Genomic DNA, 7,270 nt, shown 5'->3' with positions numbered 1-7,270 from the left:
TATATTGAGGCAGGGAGGCTGCAGTTGTTTCTAAGCGACAATGAATCTGGAATAACATTCTTAGGGTTCGTGTCATACGACTTTGTCTCATCAAAGCTGTTTCTGGTGATGTACAGTGGATTATATTTGGAATCTTTGGTTGCGTCGTTCAGTATAAAAGACGACAAATTAATAGCTCAGTTGGTTAGAGTGAAAGAAACGAACACCAGTCAGTCCGGCTAGCTCAGTCGGTAGAGCATGCGACTCTTAATCTCAGGGTCGTGGGTTCAAGCCCCACGTTGGGCGTCCTTTTTAAATACAAATTGAAGATTTTTCTTCGAGGCAACGGAGCAATGCTATTGTAAAATGCGTGCATCGATTATAGCTATAATGATATTGAAATAAATAATCTTACTTTTTTGGGTTGGCTTCAATCTGTTTCTTTTTTTACAATTGTCATTACATCATTCATGGAGCAACAGTTGGTATGTGTGTAATAAACCCAATCGGGCCTTGATACAATAGACAACCCTAGTATGTGCTGAAATAAATAATGCGGTTTTCTACATTAACAAACGCAACTTGTCAGAATGGCCGAGTGGTCTAAGGCGCCAGACTCAATGACTCTGTCTTTCCAAAGAATTTTGTGTTCTTGTCTCTGAATGGAGGCATGGGTTCAAATCCCACTTCTGACAGTTCAATTTTACTTATTTTTAAAAAGAATAAATTTCTTTATTTTACTATAAAAGATTGTTTCAAGGAAATCAACAGCTGATACCAAACTCTTGTCAGCACTCAATAACATTTTAAATCGGACTAAAATAGCGTTCCTAACACATTTTTGTTGTAAACGGACTACTTGTTGAAGTCACTGAAAAATATTTTGTGTCCAAACGTGTTATTTATCTTGTTTTAATATTCCAAATAACATATTACTTTGAAAAACATCTCCGTCGGCCACTGGATCGTGGTCTCAGGCTGGGATGCGGACCATTGAGAACAGTATAAACGATCTATTACTGGAAGTAGCTCACGTGAGAAATGCCCTCGTTTAACATGCTGGGATGATCGACTTCGGCATTCACCAACTGCTGTTTACATTTTCTAACACGTTATGAGGACGAATACAAAGTTTGACACTTTCCTTGTAAGTGGGGGTAAGCACAAGTTATTTTCAGATGTAATGTCTTTATTTAAGCTCATCTAGTCCTGCGTAGTGCAAATCACATTACTATATTTTTATATCAGTCAAGGCCTATTTAAAGTGTTCTTAAATAGTTTTAACATTAGCTTTGATCAATTTGAAATGTGCTTATTGATTTAAACAACTGAACAATTGTAGGCTTGATGGTTTCTTTTTTCTGCATTTCTACCAGTATGAGATACGCACTCAAAATGTGTCCCCTTCCTTCAACAACCCCCGACTGAAGATTGGAGTGTCATCACTAGCAGCGAGCAGGTGCCCGAAAACAACACTCATTGTCAGCTCGGTGCTGAGAAGAAAACACTCCCACTCCTCCTGGTGGATACCGAGACTAATCCCTTCAAAACATGTTTCACTCTAGAAATGATCCTTGCAAATATAGTCTTAACTTTTATTGGCAGACCGTCGCCCCCAACTGGCAAGCTCTACTTCATATGATACAATGACTGGGCAACAACGAGGTGTTACATTAACAGTACAAACTAACTTGAGACAGCCAAGTCGTTAAAGCATACCTTCAGTTTGTCGTGTGATACAAAAGCAAGTTTTGGCCCCCAACTGGCAAGCTCTACTTCATTAATATTGAGAGGAACGGTAGTTCATCATACAAGTTAGGAAAACTTGTTTGAAGCTACCGAATCTCTATACAGCTCAAAGAGTTTAGCTGTATTTACCATGTTGCAGCGGCAAAACTAAATCACTTAGAATTACCATCTGTATCAGAATCAAAAGACTGAAACTTTCTTACCTCAAATGTGAAAAAAAAACAGAAATACCTTATACACAATGAGATCTAAGTCAAACTAAGGTAAAATTATTATTCTCCTTCCTCTTCCGTCTACTTTTTAAGGGTGTGTAGCGACTATTCAAACAGAAAAGCTAAATAACTGGACCTCTACCAATCATGTGATTCCACATGTTGGTCAACGTCAAAACATACCAGGGTGTGCAAGCAGTTTGATATCCACACCATTTATATTAAACACATTATTTATGTTTTAAAACAGCACATATCGCAGGAAAACAAAAAAAAAAAATTACCGAGGTCTGAACTCGCAATATGACGTTCTTGAAGCGCACACGACCTTAGACCGTTGAAATGCGTTCGTTTTTTAAGCTTACATCGAAGCCTGACCAGCTTCGATTTCCTGTTTGAAAATTTCTAGTTTCCTGTTTGTTAGGGTAGATACCATAGAATGGAATTGCACACAAGAGTGGCATGTAGCTTCCTTGTCTAAATCCACAGCAATTGACATTTATATACCTATATAAAAAGTACAAGTTTCATGTAAAAAAATAAATAAATAAATAAATAAAATAAAAAACATATATATATATATATATATTGCAAGTTGCCTAAAATTAATAGCGCATCAGTCACCGAGGTTGAGACATTTAGCTATGAGTCAACAGTCGCTACCAACTCACACACACACACACAAACGCGCGCACGCACACACACGCACACACTCACACAAACTCACACACACACACACAAACGCGCGCACGCACACACACGCACACACACAAACTCACACACACACACAAACGCGCGCACGCACACACACACTCACACAAACTCACACACACACACACAAACGCGCGCACGCACACACACGCACACACACACAAACGCGCGCACGCACACACACGCACACACTCACACAAACTCACACACACACACACAAACGCGCGCACGCACACACACGCACACACACACAAACGCGCGCACGCACACACACGCACACACTCACACAAACTCACACACACACAAACGCGCGCACGCACACACACGCACGCACACACGCACACACTCACAAACGCGCGCACGCACACACACGCACACACTCACACAAACGCGCGCACGCACACACACGCACACACAAACTCACACACACACACACACAAACGCGCGCACGCACACACACGCACACACTCACACAAACTCACACACACACACACAAACGCGCGCACGCACACACACGCACGCACACACGCACACACTCACAAACGCGCGCACGCACGCACAGTCAAGTCCTTTCGTCGATATAATGTGAACGTGAGCTGATTCAAATAAAAACACCTTCAATCTAGGATTCGTTTGGTCTGTGTGTGTTTAATATGCAACCGCATTGCACTAGAAATCGCCGTCATGGTCACTTAACCATACTGTCAATTTGTATGTTTTAAACACAGCAAACAACAGTTATTTTCGCAGCGGTAACTAGATCATCTCCCCAAAACACAAAACACATTTTAGGCTTACAATCGTTTGAATAATAACTGTGCATGAAGTGTCCCGTGATCTATTTTACATAAACCTGCCCAACCTAATTATACGCGATGTCCATTCGCTACTGAGAAAAATTTAGAGTGGCTAAATGGATCAACAACATTACATGAGTGGCTCTACGAAAAGGAAATTGGAGAAGGAGGCCGAAGCAACTTTGCTGTTACAAAACATCACGTCAATAAATAGGAACCTACTGTGTCACTTGATGGAGGCCAAAAATTTATAGTAGAGACTTTCAATGTGATAATCGACAGGTTACTGTCTTATCTCAATCACCGGCTGGGTGCCTATAGGGAGCTGAACGATCGCTTTGGGGTTCTCTTTGAAAACGGCGTGTCTGACCTCAGTGACACACGCAAACGGCCAGCAGAGCTTGCTGCTGTTTACTCAAATGACCTTGGCCTCAACTTCGCTGATAAACTTATCAAGTTCAAATTCTTCATTCAAAAAGAGCCAAACAAATATCCTACTCAACTGCTTCTAATTCTGCGGCAAACAGACTCCATTCAACATTTCCCAATGTTGACTTTTTCTGACCTTGCCCGTTACTAACTGTGAGGGGGAACGCACATTTTCATTGATGGCAAGAGTGAAAAATGAGCTGAGATCAACAATATGCCAAAAGCGGCTTAATGCGTTATTGCTGATGGCGATCGAGTCGGAACTGTTAAAAATAATGGACTTTGAGGACATCATAAGAGAGTTCAACAAGAGGAAATTGAGGAGGAAGGTGTTGTCCTAAAAGTTAAGGCAGTGGTACTTTTTCTTCATTTGCTGTTGATGTGCAACTATAAAAACAATATCTGAAACAACCTGAATGCAATGCACAATGGACCACTTTTGTGGTGTGATTCATGTCTTAGAGTTTGGGTTGTGCAGGTTATATGCGTGAACTTGAGCGAACCCTATGAACATGCCTTGTTGCTATAATTTCTGTTATGAAATTAAAATTTAGCATTGAACACGTGTTCTAGAGTGGCATCGTGTTGTTTTATAGCTAAGAGTGCACCGTCATCACTTTTGGATGATATCGCAGCTTGTTGCAGGCTCTGTTTTGGTGTGTAAGACAGACAGTAATTTGTGTTTTCATGTGGTTACGTACTCTGTGTGAGTGTTTGTGATTGTTGCATTGAGGGCAAATAGTGTTGCGTTTCGTGCTGAGGTGTGTGTGAGTGTGTGTGTGTGTGTTGTTATTGCTTAGCAGATGTAGGGCCCTATGAAGTATATGTTATTATTTTGCATTTTTCCTGATTTCCGTTTTAATCATTTCGGATTTCCCCATACAATTAAACACACACTAAAAACCCGATACATAATCAAACAAAATGCCTAATATGTGGAAAAGTTACAAACGGAGGCAAGGGGGCTTCGTGAATGGGACGGCGGGTGGGTGCGTGGGTGGGTGACGGTGAGCCCCTTCAGAAGTTTGTGCCCAGAGCCCCGGATTTAATAAATCTGCCTCTGGTGATTGGTACTGACGGGAGACTGCCTGTCAATACCAGGTACTTTAAACTTTTCTTTGAAGTTTTGCTTTACAATAACAAATAGTAGATTAAACAGCAAAAATGAGTTGATTTACTTTTAATGTATTGACGCCAGCTCGATGCCCTCGTTTTAAATAATTCCCACCTCGCTTTGCTCGCCTTAAAAAAGATTCCCGGGTCGCTGGGCTCAGCCAGCTACACACTACTATTCTCTCCTAGCAGAACTTTTCATCTCTCATTCCATTACAGGCAAGTTATAAATATATTTATTTCACAACTCCACCCACTGTTTTAATTGCATTTGGATCATTCCAGACACCACCTGATACGTGAGCACAATAAAAACATAAATGTTCATGAATGGGGGGAGGTCAGACTGTCATGAAGGGGGGATACGTGATATGAAACATACCGTTAAAGTAAACAATACATTTACATTTTTAATGAAAGGAGGGGGGGGGGGGGGGGTAGGGATAGGGCTGGGTTCAGGACCCCAAGGACACTCCCCTCACCCCCTTACTTGACCCGTCCCTGCACCTGCAATGCATGGATTGTTTCGTTGGATTTGGTATGAAAATAAAAGTTGTTAATCATCCAAAACTATGTTGTGGAAAAAAAACTAAGCTGAGAGCTTCATTGGCTTGAAATAAAGTACAATTCATGAATTATATTGAAACTGTGGAGATTCTGGGAAGACTTCAGGGACTCATTTTATGTCAGGCAGTAACACACAGTAAGTTCAAATATTTCTCGCTATTTACTGTGTTCGATTCTATTCTGATATTGCTGGGTTATATTGCTGTAAAACAAGACAATTGTACCAGCAAAGCATTTAGCTAATTTTGCATTTATTATAAGTTTGCATTATTAATGTGCCATATATTTATTGTGAATTTGTGATAGTGTAATCTAGCACTGCAGAAGCGCAAATATTTGTTGACGGAAAAATGTACAATTTTCATTCGTTTTACATAGGTGTTTTTCTGCAAACGGTGCCAATAAGCACAGTTGAGACATTATCAGATGTTATTCCTTTCAAGCACAATTACAGGCATTATGCTGCTTCTGTAATTAGAAGACCCCAAACAGCTTTTCTTTGTTTACGGTGTGCACAATTCTACACACTGACACATGTGCTTTTAGGCATTAATAGGAGTAGTGGTTAGGGCTCTGGACTCTTTACCGGAGAGTCGTGGGTTCAATCCCAGGTGGGGGACACTGCTGCTGTACCCTTCAGCAAGGTACTTTACCTAGATTGCTCCAGTAAAAACCCAACTGTATAAATGGGGAATTGTACAAAAAAAGTGATATCATTATAATGTATAATGTGATATTTTGTAACAATTGTAAGTTGCCCTGGATAAGAACATAAGAAAGTTTACAAACGAGAGGAGGCCATTCAGCCCATCTTGCTCGTTTGGTTGTTAGTAGCTTATTGATCCCAGAATCTCATCAAGCAGCTTCTTGAAGGATCCCAGGGTGTCAGCTTCAACAACATTACTGGGGAGTTGGTTCCAGACCCTCACAATTCTCTGTGTAAAAAAGTGCCTCCTATTTTCTGTTCTGAATGCCCCTTTATCTAATCTCCATTTGTGACCCCTGGTCCTTGTTTCTTTTTTCAAGTCAAAGAAGTCCCCCGGGTTGACATTGTCTATACCTTTTAGGATTTTGAATGCTTGAATCAGATCGCAGCGTAGTCTTCTTTGTTCAAGACTGAATAGATTCAATTCTTTTAGCCTGTCTGCATACGACATGCCTTTTAAACCCGGGATAATTCTGGTCGCTCTTCTTTGCACTCTTTCTAGAGCAGCAATATCCTTTTTGTAACGAGGTGACCAGAACTGAACACAATATTCTAGGTGAGGTCTTACTAATGCATTGTAAAGTTTTAACATTACTTCCCTTGATTTAAATTCAACACTTCTCACAATATATCCAAGCATCTTGTTAGCCTTTTTTATAGCTTCCCCACATTGTCTAGATGAAGACATTTCTGAGTCAACATAAACTCCTAGGTCTTTTTCATAGTTCCCTTCTTCAATTTCACTATCTCCCACATGATATTTATAATGCACATTTTTACTGCCCGCATGCAATACTTTACACTTTTCTCTATTAAATTTCATTTGCCATGTGTCTGCCCAATTTTGAATGCTGTCTAGATCATTTTGAATGACCTTTGCTGCTTCAACAGTGTCTGCCACTCCTCCTATTTTTGTGTCGTCTGCAAATTTAACGAGTTTGCTTACTATATCAGAGTCTAAATCAATGTAGATTAGGAATAGCAGAGGACCTAATACTGATCCCTGT

The 7,270-nt window shown here is 40.5% G+C and overlaps 1 non-coding gene across 1 annotated transcript; it reads right to left on the bottom strand.

The window, feature by feature from the left end:
- Positions 1–1,364: 1,364 nt before the first annotated feature.
- LOC117965283 (small nucleolar RNA U3) lies at positions 1,365–1,569 on the bottom strand. Its single transcript, XR_004661410.1, has one exon. It is a non-coding gene; the product is annotated as a small nucleolar RNA U3 (small nucleolar RNA).
- Between the last annotated feature and the right edge of the window lie 5,701 nt (positions 1,570–7,270).

The sequence above is a fragment of the Acipenser ruthenus genome, chromosome 32 (assembly GCF_902713425.1).
Source record: "Acipenser ruthenus chromosome 32, fAciRut3.2 maternal haplotype, whole genome shotgun sequence".
NCBI lineage: Eukaryota > Metazoa > Chordata > Actinopteri > Acipenseriformes > Acipenseridae > Acipenser > Acipenser ruthenus.
This window is presented reverse-complemented; position numbering and strand designations above follow the sequence as displayed.